Genomic DNA, 21,946 nt, shown 5'->3' with positions numbered 1-21,946 from the left:
GTAAACCAAGCTGCCTCAGAGAGCTAGATACTGGAGGATAGGCTATAGGAAATCGGGGGTTAGAAGAAAGACGTAAGCTGACATCTACATGGGTGAAATCTATGATAAGCTGGAGGTAAGTATGTACATGGAATGGATAAAATGGGGCATAGGGTTACCTTTGGGTGGGGCTTTGTGGGTTGAGGGGGCTAGGGATGGGAGGACAGGCAATGTTGCCCAAGAAATTGGGGGGAGAGTGGGGTAACATACGAACATAGGAGATTTTCAGGTGTTCTTTGAGAGTATAATGCTGAGAAAAACTTTTGAAAAATATAATAAGGAAAGTTACCTGTTTAATATACTTAAAGGGGATGATCTGACACAGGACAGACTCCTAGGGAATATGTGAATACTCATTTTGCCAGAGTGGGTTATATCATTGGGTAGAGACCCATATAATGAGAGTGAAGGTATACTCACACCCTGGGGAGGACTGAGTCCATCAAATAGAGGGAACTGTATCTCTCAAGAGTAATGGTGGCTCCCAGGGCATTAGGGTAGTTCAGCATGTCAAGCCCTCAACACTGTTGCAAGTATCTCTGAATTTGGCTCTTTAAGAAATGAAGATTGACTGTCACTGTGGGCCCTAAGAGGAGGGGGAAATAAGAATTGAATTGTTTGGAACCAATGTAATTGTGTGGGCAATAGAAGTGTTTCACAAGAGTATGCAAGGATGGATATAAGACATGTAAAATTACACCAATAATATATAGGGGCTGATTGGCTAAAATGTAAATCATAATGTAAAACATAAGATAACTAAAAATTTAGGAAATCGTATAGTCTAAAATATAAACCACAATGTAAACACAAATGTTTCCTTGTTTGAAAGTTATTGTCTCAATATCTGTACATCAGTTTCAGTAAATATGGTATGAATGTGTTAAAAGATTATAGCTCTGGAAGGGAAAAGGTTTTATGTTGGGTATGGGGGAGTACTGTATATTGTATATATGAATTACTGTGATTTAAGACTCTTGCAAAGATAAGCTTAATACTTAGAAAAAAGAAAAGAAAACGAAAGGATATAGAGTTTTTCTAAATTAATATGTATTCTATATCTAACCTTTAAGCTCATCGCTATATTCCATTTTACTATTAAGGGAACCTGGCAATATATTGGGCTTCACTTTTCAGGAAGTTTTGGATCACAGAGAGGTTTAACAAGGGCAGCGGAGGAATACTAGTGTGGGATGTTATTGACAGTGGACACATGGTTGGCAGGGAGTTCTACAGGGCATATATCCAGGGTACATAAAAATGTTTGGATATTTTCATAGTGGAAACAATTAAAAACAACAACTAAGGGGGTGCTGAGATTCTAGCCAGGGGAGCTCTATCACAGTCCCTAAAGGAACAGCAACAATACCCCAAGTGCAATGGCAAAGACCAAAAAAGAATGAAGGTCCAACAATGAGCCCCTGATACTAATGACTATGCTTGTGAGCCTGTGCACCTGAAATAAGAACGAGGCCTACAGCAGCAGTGTGCCTAAGAGTTACCTCCTGAGAGCCTCTGTGTTGGCCAAATGTGGGCAATCTCAAAGCCAAACTCAGCATCTAAATTCATTGCCTTCCCCCAGCATGGGTCATGACTCCTGGGGATGAGCCTCCCTGGCACCGAGGGATCAATACCAAGTACTAGCTGATGACATAACTAGAAAATGAACTTGAATAAAAGGTTCAACTTGGACCAGCAGAATATCTCTGTCTACATATAATAACAGCAGTTAAAAAATGCTTTTTGACCTAAATCAAGGGGGAAATGGAAAGGACAAATGAGTTTGTATGGCTATGGGTCTCTAAAAAAAGAGCCGGGAGGTTATCAGAGGGGTTGCCCTTATGCACACCTGAGCAGAGTCCCAGAGACAGATAAAGTAGTTACAACCCCAGGTATTGGTTCTGCTGAGGGCTACAGAGACCCACAGGTTTTATTGTCATGGCAGATGGAGTTCCCTGCCATGTCAGTTCGCCCTGCTTTGGAATTGGTGTTCCTGTGTGATGGAGCTGGATCTCTTTTCACAGGTGTGATCTCTTTTCACAAGCCTTTTCTGTTACTTTACCAGAATTATAGTTGGTGCTAGGGTTTAAGATATACCCAGGGGATCTGAATCTCTGGACTGACCATATGCTAGCCAGATCCTGAACCTCAACAGACTTCGGCTCCTATGCGCTGGTTTATTGGACTTACCCCACTCAGCTAACATGGAGTTGAAGAAGGTCAACCACCACACCATGGAGCCAAGAGTGCCTACAACTGAAAGCAGGAGGATTGCATCCAGCATCCATGTGGAACCTAAGCCCCTTCTTGACATAGATGTGGAATGGACACAACCAATCCAAGGTCCACAGGATGGAGGAATAGAATATGGATTAGAGTGGACTTAATGATATTCTAGTCATGAAATACTGTGGTTAATAATCAAAGAAAATGTGGCATTGGTATGGATGTGGGATGTTGCTGCTGGGTGTGGGGAATGGGAGGAAGAGATGAGATGTGGAGGCATTTTCGGGACTTGGAGTTGTCCTGGGTGGTGCTGCAGGGACAGTTACCGGACATTGTAGGTCCTCCCATGGCCTGCTGGATGGAACCTGGGAGAGTGGGGGCTATGATGTGGACCACTGACCATGAGGTGCAGCGATGCTCAGAGATGTATTCACCAAATGCAAGGAATGTGTCATGATGATGGAGGTGAATGTTGCTATGGGCGGAGTAGTGGGGTGAGGAGGGTGGGGGGTACATGGGGACTTTATAGTTTTTGAATGTAATATTTTAAAAAAATGAATTAAAAAAAATGTAACAGCAGCCTGGAGTCTTCAGCAGGTTCTGTAGCAGAATCCCTTCCATGCCCCTCTCTCAGGCTCCGGGAATGCTGGCAATTCTTGGTGTTCCTTAGCTTGTAGGATGTCCTTTATAAAACTGTGCCCAGGATATCATTGATATTACAGTACCAGGAAATAAGGAAGTGGTCAAAGAATGTTCAGACATGGCAAAGGCATACAGGTGCCAGCTCAAAGGGGCTCCCTTGGGACAAATCCAGGGTAATTTGATCATGATAATGAATAATGGCAATAGTGGATTGTAATTCACTAAATGAATCAAGAAACTGCGAGCTGATAATAATAAATACAGATAAATAAAAAAATAAAAAATAAAAATTATAATAGTGCAAAAAAGTAATGATGAGTAATAAAAATTATATATGTAAATTAATCAAGCAAAGAGTGTTTAAACAAAACAATGTTGTCCAATTTAGAATATATAAACCCTAGATAGAATAATATTATTGGATAACAAAAGAGTTATGTAATTGAAGGATTAGACTTAACAAAATGAGGTCCTTGTATTTAAATGTCAGGAGGTGGATAGAAATCTTGTGTAGTTCTGGACTTTGTTAATTAAAAGATGAATAAAAGTTTTTACTAAAATAAGAAAGAATATATTATTATTTAAAAATTATAGAGAAGAAAATAATATTTAAAAATTCCATCTCTTCTATGTAATTTGAGTAAGAAAAAATGATATGCAAGAAAAAGTCAGGGTACTAGAAAACACAAAATAATATTGCTGGTATAAATCCAAAATTGTCATTAATTGCAGTAAATGGAAATGGATTAACAGAGCTAATTAAATGACAATAATGTAAAATTTTTAAGAACGCATTTTATTATTTGCTATTTACATGAAACATTCCTGAAACAAAAGCACTCTAAAAGGTTGAAAAATACAAACAAAGAAAATGTCTACCTGGAAAACACTAACAAAAATTGTTTTTATTATTGCACTATTAATTCAGTGAAATGATTTTATAATACAGAGCATTAGTTTCTAATGATAAATAATTTACCAAGGAGATACAACAATTCTAAGCTTGTTTGATAATAACATGGCCTTAAGTTAAAATTTATAGGATCACAATATATATTCACAAATCCCCGTAGTGGGTATATATACTTTATATCTTCCTGTTAATAACAAAATCTCCAGAAAAAAATAAGGACATAGTAAATGAATATGTAAGTCAACTAAGAGAATATTGAACATAAAAATTACAACAGTAATATAATATTGATAAATTTGAATTTATAAAATTAGCATGTGATTCCTGACAATTTCTCTAAACTTGAACATGCCTCTTGGTTCCACGCTTTGTATCCTCCAAACTTCCTATCCTCCATCCAGACCTTTCTCCTCAGCTCCAGACTCCTATATGGCAATGGGAGGTAAGGTTTAACCTGTGTAAAAATGAACTCTTGGTGTCCCCTAAAGATCTGCTCCCCAAATGCCTTCTCTTGGAAGATAAACAATGGGCCCCTGAGACAGCCATGCCCCAATCCTGAGAATTTGCAAATATGTTACCTTACATGACAAACATTTCTTTGCAGATGATATTAGGGATTTGATATTTAGATGGTGAGAGTAAGCTGGATTATCTGGTGTGTGCAATCTAATCATTAATTCTTAAAAGTGGTTAAGTGTGGTTAGAGAGATACAAGTAAGGACAGGATGCTGCTACTGGCTTGAAAGTGGAGGAAAAGGGACTCTGGCCAAGGCATGCTTCTAGAAGCCACCATCTTCAGCTCATAGGCTGCAAGACAATGAGGATGCCAGTCCTATAACTGCACAGGACTGAATTCTGGCAGCAATTCCAATGAGCAGGGATGAGCCTTCCCAGAGCTCCAGAAAGGGTAGCAGCTTGCCAACACCTGATTTTATCCTGGTGAGACCCATTTCAGACTCCTAATCATCAGAATTGAAAGGCATTAAGTTTGTATTATTCTAAGTCACTAAATGTGTGGCAATTTTAATGGTGGAATAGAAAACTAATCCCTTCTCTATGTCTGTGGTTGACAGTTTCATCCTTCCAGGTGCTCAGGTCAGCAAGTAAGCATCGTCTCTGACTCTCTCTTATCTCACATCAGAGCCATCAGGATGATTCTGGCTTCCTCTCATGTAATTACCCAGATCCACCTGCATCTATTGCCCTGGTCTGAGCCATCTGCTCTCACCCGAATTACTGCCACAGCCTCCTCATTGATCTAAATATCTGTTCTCATCAGAATAATTAGTCATCCTTCAAAAATATAAATCAGGTCACGTGTCACTTTTCTCAGAACCCAGCAATTGCTCCCCACAAATCCAAGTTCTCACAGTGGCCTTCCAGGGCAACACAATCTGTCTACCCATTAACTATCTATGATCCTCTCTGACTAGTCACCTTCAACTCTGAAATATCCCCTTCACCCTCCTCAATGTTCTTCAAGTCCAGAAGTCATGCTCTATCCTCAGCACTCCCTCTTCCTTGTGGTCATCCCCATTTCCACGTCTTCATCTTCTTCATGTATTTCCTTTTGTCTACTTCATGCTTGTCAAGAGACTTCCAAAAGAGCTCTGGTTAGAGAGTTCCAGAACATTTACATGAGGGGTTCTTAGGCATGTGGTTCATGAGCTTGAACTGAAAATTCAAAAAAACATTATTTTTGTGAGGATGTGTTGGAACAGGTGTGATATATTTATTAAATATTACAGAGTATAATGTGGACTTAGTATGATTTTTATTTTGATGTAGCATATTCCCAGTTCAGTGGATAACTGCCTGCAAAAAGTTTTGTAAGGATGGTGGAGATGGTTTTATGATGCTGTGGGAAAACTCAAAGTTCTAAATGTTTCCTGAAAATGCCCATTTGAAAAAGTGTTGAACTGTGTTATGTTATCAGGTATTGAAATTATGGGAAAACTGCGAACTGTAATTCTGAATAATCCTTAAATTTAACTTGAAGATATGACAATTTTGAGCCTCATAAAACTCTCTGCTACTACATTCTGAGAAGGGGTCCATGAATTTCAACTGACTGGAAAGGATTTGGAAAAAAAAATATTAGGAACCCCTGCTTTTGATGAACCATCAGTTATTTTATTTCTGTTAATTAGTGATTACAATTTCTTTGGCTTAATAACTTACCTCCTTCCCTGGTTCAAGAACAAAAAACGCTGATATTACTTTTAAAAAGTTCTCCTTAACTTCAATGTGATTTAGCATTTGCATTTATAATTGACTACCTATGACTGCTATTAATGTACTGCTATTAATGTATTAATGTACTAAATTAATGTACTAAAATATTAACAATAATTATAAGAGCAATTTTATTCATCACATTCAAGTAGTTAACCAAGAGGGATCACACACACAAACAAATCCAATTCTAACCACATGAGAAGTGCAAGCATATTTCTACATCTGATTTCATATAAGAATATATTAGAACATCTAATAAATCCATTTTAGCAACTGATATCCTAAAACAAATTCACGTTAGTGTTCCATGGCTAGTGCATGTCTGGTCAAGTTTCTTTTATATTACCTAGGAATGCATTGCTTAATTCTGCTACACTAGACATTCCCATTTACATTTATGTACCCAATTCCTTCTCTATATAATTATAAATCATTCAAGGCAAGGTATACATTCAAATTTCTACTTTCTCATCACCTGCTTATATATGCCTCAGAAGAGTTCTCTATGTTTATTCATGTCAGAACTTCCTTCTTATTGCCCTACTTAAAGCCTCTTCACCTCCTTGTTCCTCAAGGTATAGTTCAGTGGATTTAGTACAGGAGTGACCACTCTGTACATGATGGCAACCACCACAACCTGTTCCATAGAGCTGCCTGAAGCAAGACAAAGATAGGTGAAGATACCATGAACATAGAGAAGAATAACTACCATGAAGTGAGAGGCACAGGTGGACAGTGCTTTCTGAAGCAATCTGCAAGAATGAGTCTTGAGGAAGACATAGGTGAGAATGCAGAAATAGGAGAAAAGTGTCAGAAAAAGGGGCCCATGGCAAAGGTGCCTGTGACAGTATTAAGCAGCCACATTTTGAGGTCAACATTCCAACAAGCCAGTTCCAGTAGTGGCTTAATATCACAGAAGAAGTGATGGATATAGTTGGAACCACAGAAGTTCAAGCGAGAGGTCATTATGGAGTGCAGCAGGGCATTATGGAGTGTAGCAGGCCCAGACTGTGCTGGCCATATGGATGCAGAGCTGATGATTCATGATGACAGTGTAATGAAGTGGTTTGCAGATCACCACAGAGCAGTCCAAGGCCATCACTTCCAACAGCAAAGCTTCTGTGCTGCCCAAGAAGTGGAAGAAATGCAGCTGGAGCATGCACCTCAAAAAGGAAATTTCTTTGCGTGAAGAGAGTAAGTTCTCCAGCATCTTTGGTAGTGTCACAATGAACTAGCAGATGTCTAGGCATGAGAGGTTTCCCAGGAAGAAGTACATGGAAGAGTGGAGTCTTGAGTCAGAGATGATGATCATAATGCTGGCCCCTTCCCAGCCACATTGCTGGTGTAGATGTTTAGGAAAACAAAAAAGAGAAGAGGCTGCAGTTCTCAGATGTCTGTCATTCCAAGGAGGAAAAATTCAGTGACTAAGGTTTGATTCAGCATGACTGGGAGAAAAGGCAAAATAAGATCTGGGAAACTTTCACTACTGAGGGTCAAATCCTTCCAGCCCATGTGTTTTTTCCAAGACAAAATGATTTCAGGGAAAACGAGGTTATTTTAAATGACAGCAAACACAGAGTTATTACAGATTAAGGGCCATTAGACTGTTGGACATTAAGGTTATATATATATAACTTAGTCAATATTTTCATGTTAGGTATCACATTATTTTCTCAGAGATCCTTGTTTTCAGCCTATCATCTCTGTGAACACTTTCATTTTGATACAACTTGCCTGACCTTTTCCAAATTCAGTCTAACACGGTGACATTTTTACGTACTCCACTGTGCTATATCAATAAACATCATGAAAAATCTCCTGAGGGATTCTATCTTAAGGAAATAGAGAAGGAAAAACTAATTGCAACTACCTGATCTTTAAAAAAACATGAACAAAAACATTTAAATAGCAATCATAGCTTTCCCTTATCTTAGTTAGAATGTAAGCAAGGCTGGAGGTGACTTCTTACTGATCACCTTCTGAAAATTCCTGCCTCCAATGACTCCAGGAATTCCCTCTCTAGATCACACGACAACACTGACGACTCCTGGAGGTATCTTTGACTACAGCCCCATGAAATCCTAGCTTCTTGTATGGTAAATGTTTTTAATTCTTGTTTTTCTTATCTATTAAATAAACTCGCTCTTCATATATTAAGGAATAATTTAGTTTAAGTGAGATATACCTTCTTCAGCTTAGTTCCGTTAATATGACCCTGGCAGTCACATTGGCTTCCATCTCTCCAATAAAATATCTGCTTCATTTCAGCTCCTTCCGAGGTCACCATTAGTTTCAGCTGTTCTCATTTGAAAAATATGCTTTCTCTTTATGCTCTTTGTCCATCACATAAAACCAATGCTTCCTAAAATATAATTCCTTAATTTTCATTTCATTCACACTTTTGTAATAATAACATTTTCTTCAATGATGTTAAAACTTGAGGATTTGTAAATATATTCATTGTAATAAAGTTTAATTGTTGGCTAAATTTGATTTGTTTACAGAAAGCCAGAAAAAAATTTTGAATCTTATTTCTTTCATTATTTGCAAAGAACCTGATATTATCACCTTTATTTACTTGGACAAAAGTGGAATACTTTGTGTTATAGCTTCTTTTTTTGGTCCTTTAATTTCCAGATATAGCAGATGAGTTTTTGTAATTAAGAAGGAAGAAAGAAGAATATAAGGGACATTTTCAGTTTTGGGAAACACTGATGGGAGAATAAAAATCTAAATGAAATCTGAAATGAGATGCAGGGGAGTTTTCTATAATACAGTTTGAGAAAACAATGAAAGGAGAAGAAATTGATTTGAAAGGGCTAGAGGAAAACAGTGACTGCCCTGGGGAGCAGATTTAGGGAGCACATGGGACTCTAGGTTTCATAGGTGGAATAAAGTTTGAGAAATGTTCTCACCTCTACTATGCTTCCATTGAGGGTTTCATTCAAAACATCCCAGTAACTTTTTCATTGTCAATATAATTTTTATAATTAGGGAATTTTCCAATCCGGGTAAAATACACATGATAAACCAAACACCATTATTAATTGTCTGACCCACAAAACAAAATTGTATGAAAAATCCATTTAGCAATTAGAAATAAAACTCACTTCTTAATGATTGGAATTTATACATATGCTTTGAGAATGTATGGAAAACTAGGGTGTTGAATTGAAAATAAGATATGGAAATAAAAATATAGGAAGTAAATTGGCTTCATAACCCACAATATAAGGAGTGGCTTACCATAAAGAGGAAATTTGTTTTAAATCCTGGGATTTTCACTTTAATAATAGCAAGAAGACTGATCATTCACTAATAGGTAGAATATATGGGCAACTTACCAGCCTGTCTCCTTTTTCATTCTTGCCTGATTGATTGCTCAGATACAAGGATGCTGTATAGGTTTATATTCCCAGTGATTATAAAGAATAGAAAATTATTTGAAGAGATAATTCATGTTGTGATCCCAGCATAGGTTCTATATCTTCCAAAATGTCTGCCTAACTTCCTGACATTCCGTATGCCTTTTTGTGAGACAAAATTTCTAGGTATGAAAATCCAGAGAGAATATGTTCTCTGGGTGCTGAGAAGAACAGTTGTAAGAATAAACAGGGTAACCTCCCCTCTCCCCCCCTTCCCCCCCCCCCCCCCCCCCCGTTTGAGGAAATAGCTTTGGGGAATTCCTATCTTGAATTCCATTTTCCCTTCTTTTTCTCTCTTCCTGTTGAATCCTTTGCCCTTTATTTCAGGACCAGGGACAGCCACACAAGCCTCAATTGTCTGCTGTATGTCCATAGTTGATATTTCTCTTACTTCCTGGCACAGAGGTTTGGATTCATTTTCTCATTTGGGGGCTCCCTTGGAAAGTACTCTTTAGTTTATAAAGTGGAAAGAAAATTGTCAATAAGTGTTAGGAAATGTGGTCCAGTCACACCCTATTGATTATAACAATTATATGACTATCCTTAATATACACTCTCTTTTGTTATTACTCTACATCTGTGGAAACCAAAGAGGAATTGAAATCTTGGGCAGGCTAAAACTAGTTTGGAGGGATGTTTTTTGTTCCTGCAACCTTTTCTTCTGAGTTTGTTTTACTGCAGGTCACATAAACACTGACTCTTGTCCTTTAAGCCACCTTTGAGACAGTAATAGGAGAACTCAGCTTTCTTGGAATGAAGATTAGGAGGATGAGGAGTCATCAGAAGAATACAAAAAGTTATGGGTCCCTCATCAAGGAAGATCTGGTGCACAGGCATATTACCACCACATACGGACTATACTATGAACAACCTATCAAAATATGCCATCCCAAGTCCCCAACACTGTCCCCATCTCCCTTTGTTCCATTGCCATAAACTCCCCTAAATTCTCACATTGAGGAGCCAGACTCGAGCTTGCCTTCTGTCTCCTTGCTGATCAACCTTGCAATAAAATTATTTCTTTTTTCAAATTCCTGGTGTCATAATGTTAGCTTCTGCGCACATCAGGCAGCAAGCTTATTGCGCAATAAAAATCAAGAGAAGTAGGATTGTTTTTTGTCCCTGCTAAATTTGACTCTTTACTATGGTACAAACACTAATACATTTCTTTTAGTATTGTGATCTAAAAGATCACATTTCTCCGTGAGAAGATTATGCTAATATAACCAGTATGTATCCCCAAATCTTGCTGTAAGAAAATACTATCTTTTCCATCCAAGGGTTATTGCCACGTGATCTTGCCATTGAAACAAACTCTCTAGTAAGTGTATGAATGGAGTGTTCTTTTTCCCTCTTTGTATTGTTTCCACTCTTATTGTTTTGAAGGAGAGTTCAGTTTATATCCATCACATTAATATTGCCACTTTATTATATGTTGCAAATATGATAAAAACAAATAACATTTGTTCGTTTTTTAAGTGTAAGTTATTGTTCTTTGTTCATGTATATTAGTTCACTTATGATTACAAAAACCCAACAAAGAAAGTACTGACACAATTACCATTTTAACATAAGGAAACTGGGGAATAGGGGAGTTAAGTAAATGTCTCAGTTACTTGAGATTAATCCTGGAACTAAGATTTGGTCTGAGGCTCTCTATTTCTAGAGACAACTGCCATGAAATCTCCATGTTTTCTGAAATATCACCATGTTAATGTTTTCAACAGTTTCATTTGTAGACTAACGGTCTTTTATTTCGATGTAGTTATGACCAGCAATTTTCCTCTTTATGTGTGGTAATACCGGGGTCTCCTTTAGTAATACTGATAATGTCTTAAATTTTCTTGTATTAGGAAAGCCAGCTTCATGGACTTGAAATCTACATATTCTCACAGGCCCTGTGCTCAGATGGACTCAAGTTCCTGGTTTAATACTTTGCTGTCACCATCTTAATATACTTCTTAATATTTGAACAAAGAATTCCCTCTTATTTTGCACCAGTTCCCACAAATTATGTAGCTGGCCCTGCCTTTTAGCTTTTGAGTGTTAGATTTGCTATTTATATCTCTTCTAGAATTTCACTTACTTATGCTTGGAGATAATCAGCCAGAATTGGATCTACTTTGTGCAGAGTCAGACAGATTAGCTTTTCTTTCTTCACAGATGCCATTCTAAATGTTCCAACTTCTCTTAAATATACTATCTGTTCCTTCACTTTCCATTGTCTTCCAGTGACTCTTCTGTTTCTGTTCCAGTAACAAAGTGCATTTTAATTAACATGGCTTTCTTTTTAGTGTTAAAATCTTGTAGGTAGGGCTGAAATTTATTCATCTTCTGTAAAAATGCCTTGAGGAGGTTTGATGGGTCATTTCCTTAGGAGTGTCATTGTTAAACCTAACCCCCGCCCCCCCCCCAAAAAAAAGAATGATCTAACTCAAGGGAGTGGGTTAAACTTGGGACCTTAATGTAAAGCTTGAATGCTTGAAGAAAAAGAAAGGAGTGAAAGAAGTCTGTGTGCAGAGAGAGGGAGATAATAAAGAAGTTCTATTGTAGCCTAAACTGGTTTGTTTTAAGGGGGAATTATAACCCTGCCCTTCAGGGTGCTTGGATTTGCCTGTATGCCAATGGAGAACTTCTGGAGCTCTCAAAACATGATTTACCATAAAAAATGATATCAGCGTGATTATATCACTGGAACAACTGGCCGATGCAACTATTTCTGATGGTACACATCTAGATGTATCATGAAGCATATTTAACAATCAGCACAATAAAATAACTTATTTAATAATTATCCTTTTATCCTCTGATAATCCTGGATTGTGTAATTAGAGTTAAAAATCACTCTTCATTTCAATTTGATACTTTCCAAATAATTTGTTGATTTTAGGGGATTTTTCAAGTGATTTTTGCTCTTTATTAGTGTTTCTTTGTAAATAGATCTGTTTGCTTCAAGACTTTACATAGCAACAAACTTACCAAAAATTTTGATCTGGAGGTGATAGCCTTTAGATCTCTCGTGGAGTCCAAAAGCAGACAATTTCTTTTGACATGATGATCCCGTTCATGGAAAAGAAAAATTTATAATCATTTTCTAACTTGAAATAAATTCATTGCTTTTTTTTCTGGTTCCTATAATATAGTCAGAAAATTTTATATATTCAATATGTTTATACTTGAAGTAGTAACAAATTATTTAGGTGAAATGGCACGTGTAATTACATCACTTAATTTCTTATAAAGGTTTTTTCATCTTTAATTCTTAAAACTTTAATAACCTCATTTGGGTAAATTTCAGGATTAAAAAATTCGAAAGAATCAGTATGAATTTCCCTAGTTCAAAGTACAATCAAGGAAGTGAAAAGTCAACCTAGGAATGGAAGTATATATTTGCCATCTATCTATCAGTCTGACAGAAAATTTATAACTAGAATCATAGCACCCGAATGCATTAAAGGAGCAGCCTAGTAGAAAAATGAGCAAAATACTTGATTAGACATGTTTCAAAAGAGAGTATTCAAGTGGCCTATAAATATATGAAAATGGGCTTAAATGAAAGTTAGTACTATAATATGATCCAACTACACCCTCAGTAAAATGAAATGCCTAAAATGAAACTTTTGACTATCCAAATCCACATAATTGGATTACTTGCTCCATATTTTCAGTAATTAATATAATCAATAGGAAAAAGAGAAAGGATGGAGAAAATGTTTTTTAGGCAAACCAAGGAAACACGGACCTTAAAACTTAGAGTGAGGGAAGCCGATATAGCTCACATGGTTGAAATTTGCTTCCCATGTACAAGGTCCCAAGTACAAATCCCAGTACTGCCTAAAAAAAAAACAAATATGAATGTATAAAATCAAAATGCAATTCTTGATGATTTCTGTAATCTGCTGTACATGATGCTGCCCTCTCTGTGTTTACTCCAAAGGTGCCGTTTCCCAGTGCAAACCTTCCTCCTCAGTTCAGACTCTTGTGTACCAGATGCTTACTCCACTTACTCCATTAACCTAAGAATTAATTCTTGGCATTCTCCCGAGAGAACAGATCGATGAAGAGCTTTCCTTTGGTGGTAAAATTCTTGGACCCGCCTGGGATAATGACATCCTGATCCCCAGAACCTGCGAATATGTCATCTTACATTGAAAAACGTGATTGCAGGTTTGATTAGAGCATGGATCTTTAGATGGTGGATTTTCCCAAATTATGTGGGCAGGTCCAAACAGTCCTTGAAAGTGGAGAACCTGTCACAGTTCAGTCAGAGAGGGGAATGCGACAAGGACACAGCCCACTGTTTGTGGCTTTGGGTATGGAGACAGGGGCCTCTAGCACAGGATTGCTTCTAGAAGTTTACAGTCTTCAGTACATTGGCAGAGAGAAAGTGGGGGCCTTGGTTTTACAAACTCAAGGAACTGAATCTGTACAATAACACGAATGTACAGGAAACTTTTACTCCCCTAGAGCTCCCAGAAAGGACAACAGCCTCCGACACTGATTTTAGCCACTGGAAACTAATTTTGGGCGTCAGAACTGTAAGATAGTAAATTTGTGTTCTTTTAAGCCACTAAATCTGGGGAAATGGCAGCATGGAAACCTGACACCCTTCTTCAAGTCTGTTTGCAGTTGCATCCCTCATTCAAAAGCATTGTTCTTTCTTTCACACTTCCCGCAGAAGTCACCAGGAAATGATTTTTATTTAATCATCTAAATACTCCAAATACAACAAGTGATGGTGTCTCCCTCACCTGACATGAGCCATCACCTCTTACCTGAGTGATTGCAGCAGTTTCCCAATTGAACTAACCCTTCCATGTTACAGACTATGGCCACTAAGATAGCCAGAGTTAACATTTAAAGTGTAAATCAGATCATGTCACTTTCCTGAAAAGGGAGCAATGACTCAACCAAAAACCCAAATTTCTTGCAATGGCATCTAAAGCCAGACACAATCTGGACACCCATTACCTGTAACCTCCTGTCCTCTACTAGCTGCTCCTTCACTCTGAAATAGTTCCACCAGCCTCACTGTTCTCAACCCAGCAGTCATGCTCTAGTCTTAGCAACTTTGCTCTAGCTGCTTCCTCTCCCTTAAAAACCAGTCCACATTTACTTCTTTGTTCACTGTCATCTTTTCAATAAGGTTTATTTGGAATTTGCATTTACACCAGTTAGGAAATCTTGGACCTCTCAGAATAATTACTGTCTTTCCATTAAATGTAGGAAGTTTTTAACCATTATTTTAAAAAGTATTCTTTCAGCTCCTTTTTGGCTCTTCTCTCCTTCTGGGACTCCCATTATGTGTCTCTTGGTATGTTTGATGATGTTCCACAGATCTAAGACTCTGTCCTTTTTTCTTCATTTTTTTTTTTCATTTTCTGTTCCTTGGACTGTATAATTTATTTGACCTGTCTTCAAATTTACTCATTGTTTTTTTTGACTGTTCAAATCTGCTATTGACTTCCTTTAGTGAAAATTTCATTTTAGTCATTGCACCGTTCAAAACCAGAATACCTGTTTGTTTCCTTTTTATTAATATTTATCTCTTAATTGATATTCTCTATTAGTATTCTCATCTTCTTTTACTTTTTTGGACAAGGTTTATTTTAGTTCTTTGAACATATTTTGATGGGTGTTTTGAAAGCTTTCTCTATTAAAATGTGACATCTATTCCCTTTCACAGGCAGTGCCTATTGTCTAACTTGTTTTCTATACCTGAGCCATATGTTTCTGCTTCTTTACCTGTCTAGCAATTTTTGGCTGAAAACTGAAATTTTTAGGCAGTGTATTGTAGCAATTCAGTATACACTTTACCTTCTCTGCTTCACGGTTTTGGCATGGCTCTCTTTGACTCTCTCTTTCCCTGATCTCTTTCTGTTAAGGTGTCTAGCTCATTTAGTATACAACTCTCCGACTAGATTCCACTAATAACTGGCTGATTGCTCTAAATTTTACAATGCCTGGGGTCATAAATTACTCAGCATGTTGTCCAATTAAATTGAGTCATGGGTAGTATTTGAGGCCAGTGTTTGAGGATGTTTTGAACTCAAGAATTTCCTCTTATATCTGTAATTTCCTAGTTCTCTCTGGTGAACTATCTGTCCTGTGGCATACCTTATTTCTCTTCATGAAGAGTACCTATCATTTCAAGACTACTGTTAGGTTTTAACCTTCCACATTCTTCTTCAAACAAAGTCAGATTTTTGATGAAAACATCAGAGTTCTCTTCTCTTATGGGTAATCTCTCCCTGGGACATCTCTGACCCACTACTTTAGGTCCTCTGTGGGACAGTAGCCTGTTGTCTTCTCTCTTGGCATGGATCTGCTACAATATGAATCTTTTGGACTGAGCATATTCTTGGTTCTCCTCCTGGGGTTTCTCAACCTTGTAAGCCACACTCAGTATAAATTTAGACTCTTCAATATGGAGATGGGGGTGATGATGTGTGATGATGTTGAGCTCATCCTGGATGGATAAAGGGAGCTTAGATCGGGGGCTGAGGGGAGAGGGAGCCTGTCTTCTAGGTCACATACATATGTAGCTGAGCTTCCATGAAGTTGAGCTGGGAGGAAATGGAGGGTAATAATGGAGGTGTAAATGAGTGGGCCATGGAATCTGGTTGTTCTTACCTTGTTTCGGTAGATGTTCTTGAATGAATATTTCTTCATTTGCTGTATGTCTTTAAGTACATTTCCAGAGACTATTATATTTTCTTTCGACATAGTTTTCTCTAGTTATGCTTTTTTGTTGTTGTTAGGAATTGGGTCTGCAGAATTCCTTATACTGTCTTCTTGTAAATGGAACTTGTCCTGAATCCTTTTCTTGAATTGCCTCATATAATTCTTACAAAAACATGTTGTTTTTCATCAAACTCTTTCCCTATAACTGTGGATATAATCATGTTTAACTCCACTGATCTTTGGCCAAAAAAAAAAAAAAAAGACACAAATAAAATAACAATTGAGGATACTTTGACAATTTAGTCTGCAATAGATTTCCACAAAATTTTATTCTTGTTGAAGTTTAGGGCACAATAAATATTGCAAGCATGTCAGGAAAAAATCCAGCATAATTCTATATGATCAGGTATAGCAATAGGATGGAATCTTTAGTATTTGATATAAAAGTTTCTGAAAGCAAATGTACTGGTTAAAATGATTAAAGGGGAAAGATGAGGATTAGACACCACAAGAAAGAAAAAGTCATTAAAGAAAAAAAAAACAATTTTCAAAAATTGCAAGACAAACTTCTATAAGTGCAGCACTGTTGTTGAAATAAATAGCTGCCTGAATAAGTCAAGTTGCTGATTGAATCAAGCTAAAGAGAAAAATCCAAAAGTAGAACTTAGATTTGAGGTAAAAAATTCAAAATTTATCTGATTGAGTATAAGAAAGAAAGGTTAAGGGTCATGAAAAATAGATTGAGAGGTTCCCACCACATCTAATAGGAAATGGATCCAGAAGAATGAAACATGTAGAGTGAGGGTGAGGCTGTATTCAAGAAGAAAATTGGTGAAAACTTTTCAGAACTGAGGGAAAGCTAATGTGCTGTTTCAGTGGAAGACTCTTGAGCCACCTTGTGTAGGTTTGTAGTTCACCTTTGTCAATTAAACTCTTAAAGTTTCTAGAAACTTTGTGATTATAAAGTTGGCCACATTATTCAGCATCTATATTTACCTATTTACTCATGTATAAAATAAAGTTAAGGGTTTTTAAAATATCATAGATGAGTTAGTATGTGTAAGTTACTTAAAATGTACCATCTATGTTTTTAAATAAAATGAAATAAACATGAGTCTTCCATTGATGTGTCATTATGACAAGCCCATGTGGAAGCTAATCTCACAAGGTAGATACTCAGTAAGCCATGCCAACCATTTTTGATGCTCTGGGGTTTCCTTTTTCTTGAATGTAAGTGGAACTGTGACTCTTTTGGCCAATGGAATGACACATATGTAATGTTCTATGATTTCTAAGGGTAGGACATAAGAAACTTGCAACCTCTTCTTAAGTGTCTTGATTCACCCCCTCTTTGACTGCTGCTATGAGAGAAGTATAAATTTACCAAATCAGAGGTCATTTACCATTTATCTGAAGTCTTGTTATTCTTTTATGGCCATTATGCCATGACTAGTATGGCAGCTGTGATCAGGAGTAATCCACAGTTGAGCTTTGGATATTCGGTAGTCATCATCCAAGGTCACCTGATTTCTGTAAGTGACCACTAGTCTTTAGTTATTGAGGTGTAGCACTAATCTTGGCAGTCTCTTCTAGAGTGTGACAGTGTTTTTCTTAAATTTAATTTCCTGTATATGGGAAACTTTCAAAGGCTTCCTCATGGCTCTCCTCAGTATCGAAGCTCATTTCCCACCACCAAGGACCTGATGTAGCACTTTCCCTTAACTGGTAGTATGTGAGTCCAAATTACACAACAAGTAGATGGGGAAATTATTATTGGGTGTGTCTACTGTCCCATAAGAGCCAGATTTATCCATGACTCCATTTATTATATGACCTTTATATGCCATACTCTACTATGTAAGATATGGTGATGTTTTGGTTGTTGGAGTATCAGCGTGAACTAGACCATATGTCCAATAGTCTTTGAAATACCAGGGTATTTCCCCTTCCACAGTGTAAAATTTGGGTCTGCAAAAATCAATGTAGAAAGTTTGAAGAGTTAGTTCACAAGCTAAAAATTCCTTTCCTACTCTTGCCTGAGTGCCTGTCTCTAAAAGATATAAATTCTGGCCTCTCCCCATCGTTCCAGGACCAGCAACCACTTATATATCTTCAAAGTGAGGAACATAACACCATTTGGCTCTTAACTCTAGAAACACCTCAGCAACTATGACTTCATAGTTTTTTAGGTAGTATGAGTATGTGCCAGGAAAAGAAAATTTTGATGACTTCATATTTCACCTGTTTTCCATTGTATTACACTACGATCTTTCAAAAGGGATAGAAATATGGAAACAAAACCAAAGAGTAGAAAATATTTAGAAAGTCATAATTTTCACTGACCAATTACTAAAAGAGAATATATTAATAATGAGATAGAAAGAAATTAATTTTCAGTCTGCCTACACTTTTAATATTTCACAATAATCATGACTGTTTGGTGAGGTGATTTCTTTGTCTGGAGATGGAGTTTCTAGATATCTCTGCTGAAATATTAATTACTTTGTTTCCTTTAATCTGTGCTTACTATGTCATTGGCTTTAATTATTTATTTTTCTTCATGTATGGAAAACAATAACCATGACATATCTCTTAAACATTCTCCTTAATTAGTATGTAGGTTATCATTTGATTTTTCAATTGAGTTATCATTACCCTAAGTTAAATTTTACAAAACATATTAATAATATTAACTATGGAAATATTAATGCTCATATTAAAATGTGTTAACCAAAAGGGATAAAGAGATAAAGAGTACTAAGCATTAACCACATAGGCATATTTGTACATCTGGTTTCATAGAAGAACACAGATCATATAACAAACAGTTATATCCACTGACATCACAAAAACCAATTTAGCATTATGGTTCCATGTCTAGGGTCCAATCTGTTCATCATTTCTTTGTAACTCCTAGAAATGCTAGATGTTCCCATTTATCTTTTCTGTGTCCAATTCCATCTTGAATACACATTGTCATCAGTTTGAGAGTCAGTGTACATTGACATTTCAACTATCTCATGACTGCTTATTTATGTGTCAGAAGAGTTCTCCAAGTTCACTCTTGTGAGAGCTTCCTTCTGATTGCCCTACTCAAGGTCCCCTTTATCTCCTTGTTCTTCAAGGTATAAATCAGGAGATTTAGTACAGGAGTGACCACAAGTACACGAGAGCAATGAACACACCCTGATCTATGGAGTAACCTGAGGCAGGACTAATGTAAGTGAAGAGAACAGGAGCATTGAAGAGAATAACTACCATGAGCTGGGAAGCACAAGTGGACAGTGTTTTGTGAAGCACACTGCAAGAATGAGTCTTAAAGAAGAGAAAGGTGAGAATGTAGAAATAGGAGAGAAGTGTCAGAAAGAAGGGGCCCATGGCAATGGTCCCTGTGACAGTATTAAGCAGCCATTTGTTGAGCTCAACATTCCCACAGGCCAGTCCCAGCAGTGGCTTAACATCACTGAAGAAGTGATGGATATGGTTGGAACCACAGAAGTTCAAGTAAGAGATCATTATGGAGTGCACCAGGGCATTGAAGCAACCAATGACCCAGACTGTGCCAGCCATCTGGATGCAGAACTGATGAGTAATGATGACAGTGTAATGAAGTGATCTGCAGATAGCCACAAAGGGGTCCAAGGCCATCATGCCCAACAGCAAGGGCTCTGGGCTGCCCAGGAATCGGAAGAAATGCAACTGGCTTATACGTCCCAAGAAAGAAATTGCTTTGTGTCAAGACTCTAAGTTCTCCAGAATCTTTAGCAGTGTCACCGTGGATTAGAAGTTATAAAGGCATGAAAGTTTTCCCAGGAAGAAGTACATCAGAGAGTGGAGTATTAGGTCAGAGATGAAGATCATCAGGATGGCCCCATTCCCAGGCACATTGCAGATGTAGATGGTGAGGAAAACAAAAAGAAAGAGAAGAGGCTGCAGCTCTTCTATGTCAGTCACTCCCAGGAGGAAAAATTCAGTGACTGAGGTTTGATTTAGCATCACTAGAAGTAAAGAAATAATAACACCTGGGAATCAAGCACTGTGGAGAGTCAATTCTTTTCAGCCCAGAATTTTTTCTCCAAGGCAAAAATGTTTTGAGGGAGACTGTTGTTTTAAATGACCCGAAACACAGAGCTTATACAGATCATGGATCATTAGATCGCTAATCATTAATGCTACCCTTGGAAAGGCGTTCAGATGGTCTTTGATTTTTAGCAGATTTCTTTTTATATTTTCCTTTTTCTCATATATCCTCATGGTCAGTCTACAAACTTCTGTCTCTGAGCATTTACATTCTGATACTTTTCTTTCATCTTACTATGTTAGTTTTACAGGGTGGCGTTTTTAAGCACTCTATTGTCCGGGTATCAAGACGTCTAGTAAAATATCAACTGAAGGATTTTCACTTCAGACAGTGTTGAAGCAACCACAGTCTACAAAGAAATTTCTAAAAAGCCTTTTAAAACACTGATAGGGGAAACGGACTTGGCCCAGTGGTCAGGGCGTCCGTCTACCACATGGGAGGTCCGTGGTTCAAACCCCGGGCCTCCTTGACCCGTGTGAAGCTGGCCCATGCGCAGTGCTGATGCGCACAAGGAGTGCCCTGCCACGCAGGGGTGTCCCCCGCGTAGGGGAGCCCCACGCGCAATGAGTGTGCCCCGTAAGGAGAACCACCCAGCTCGAAAGAAAGTGCAGCCTACCCAGGAATGGCACCGCCCACACTTCCCGAGCCGCTGACGACAACAGAAGCGGACAAAGAAACAGACACAGAGAACAGACAACAGACAACTGGGGGTGGGGGGGGAGGATTTAAATAAATAAATAAATCTTAAAAAAAGAAAGGAAAAAAAATAGAAAACACTTAATTAAAAAAAAATAAAGTGGATGTATCTTTAAAAAAAAAAAACACTGATAGCTTTACCTCATTTCATAATGTAAATAGGACCTGAGGAGTCCTCTTTCTGAATGAACCCTTCACGTTCTTCTACCTGCAAGCATCACCAAGCCCTAAGTAGGCTAGGAAACGAGACTCCATTATTAAGATAATTGAAATTTTACCATTGCCACATCTGTTGATAAGTTTAGTTTCTTCCTCTAATCTCGACTTAATATTTTCTCAAGACTGGATCCCCATTTACTTCTGTGATGAGTAAGGTTATGCTATGGAAATTCTCCAGTTGTCCTGGCGCTTTGCTTCATTTCCTGCTTCCCTGGATCCCTGGGAAGGAAATCCTTCATCCGATGGACTCTGGGTTTACTCTGATAGATCACACAATACTGACTCTCCTTGAGCAAGCTGTGACTTCAGCTTCCATAAAATTCTAACTTCTTTTATGATCAGTTTCCTTAAATCCCACTTTCAATTTGCCTTAAATAAAATCTCTCTTCAGATATTGGTGGATAATCTGTGTGAAGTGAACTACAATTTCTTCACTTGTAGTTCATTAACAGGACACTGACAGTCATGGGGGCTTCCCCCACACCAGAAGTATGACTGCCTAGCATCAGCTCCCCCAAAGTCCACATAAATTCACAGTTCTTCTCATTTGAGTAATGTTTTCTTCCTTGCCCTCACTTTCCATCAAAAACATTCACGTTTCCTACAAAAGGAATTAATTGATTTTAATCCTTTGCACAGGTGAAATAATATTTTTTTCTCTAGCTATGTTAAACTATTGAGGAATTGCAAATAAGTTAATTATAATATAAAAAGAAGAATATTTAACAAAATTTGGGCTATTTACGGAAAGTCAGAAAATCCTTCGAATCTACTTTCCCACAT

General features: G+C 37.5%; 2 pseudogenes; both read right to left on the bottom strand.

The window, feature by feature from the left end:
* Nucleotides 1-6,602: 6,602 nt before the first annotated feature.
* LOC101415711 (olfactory receptor 12D1-like) lies at nt 6,603-7,501 on the bottom strand (annotated as a pseudogene).
* An 11,724-nt stretch (nt 7,502-19,225) lies between these two features.
* Nucleotides 19,226-20,163, bottom strand: LOC101439129 (olfactory receptor 12D1-like; annotated as a pseudogene).
* Between the last annotated feature and the right edge of the window lie 1,783 nt (nt 20,164-21,946).

The sequence above is a fragment of the Dasypus novemcinctus genome, chromosome 22 (assembly GCF_030445035.2).
Source record: "Dasypus novemcinctus isolate mDasNov1 chromosome 22, mDasNov1.1.hap2, whole genome shotgun sequence".
Lineage (NCBI taxonomy): Eukaryota > Metazoa > Chordata > Mammalia > Cingulata > Dasypodidae > Dasypus > Dasypus novemcinctus.
This window is presented reverse-complemented; position numbering and strand designations above follow the sequence as displayed.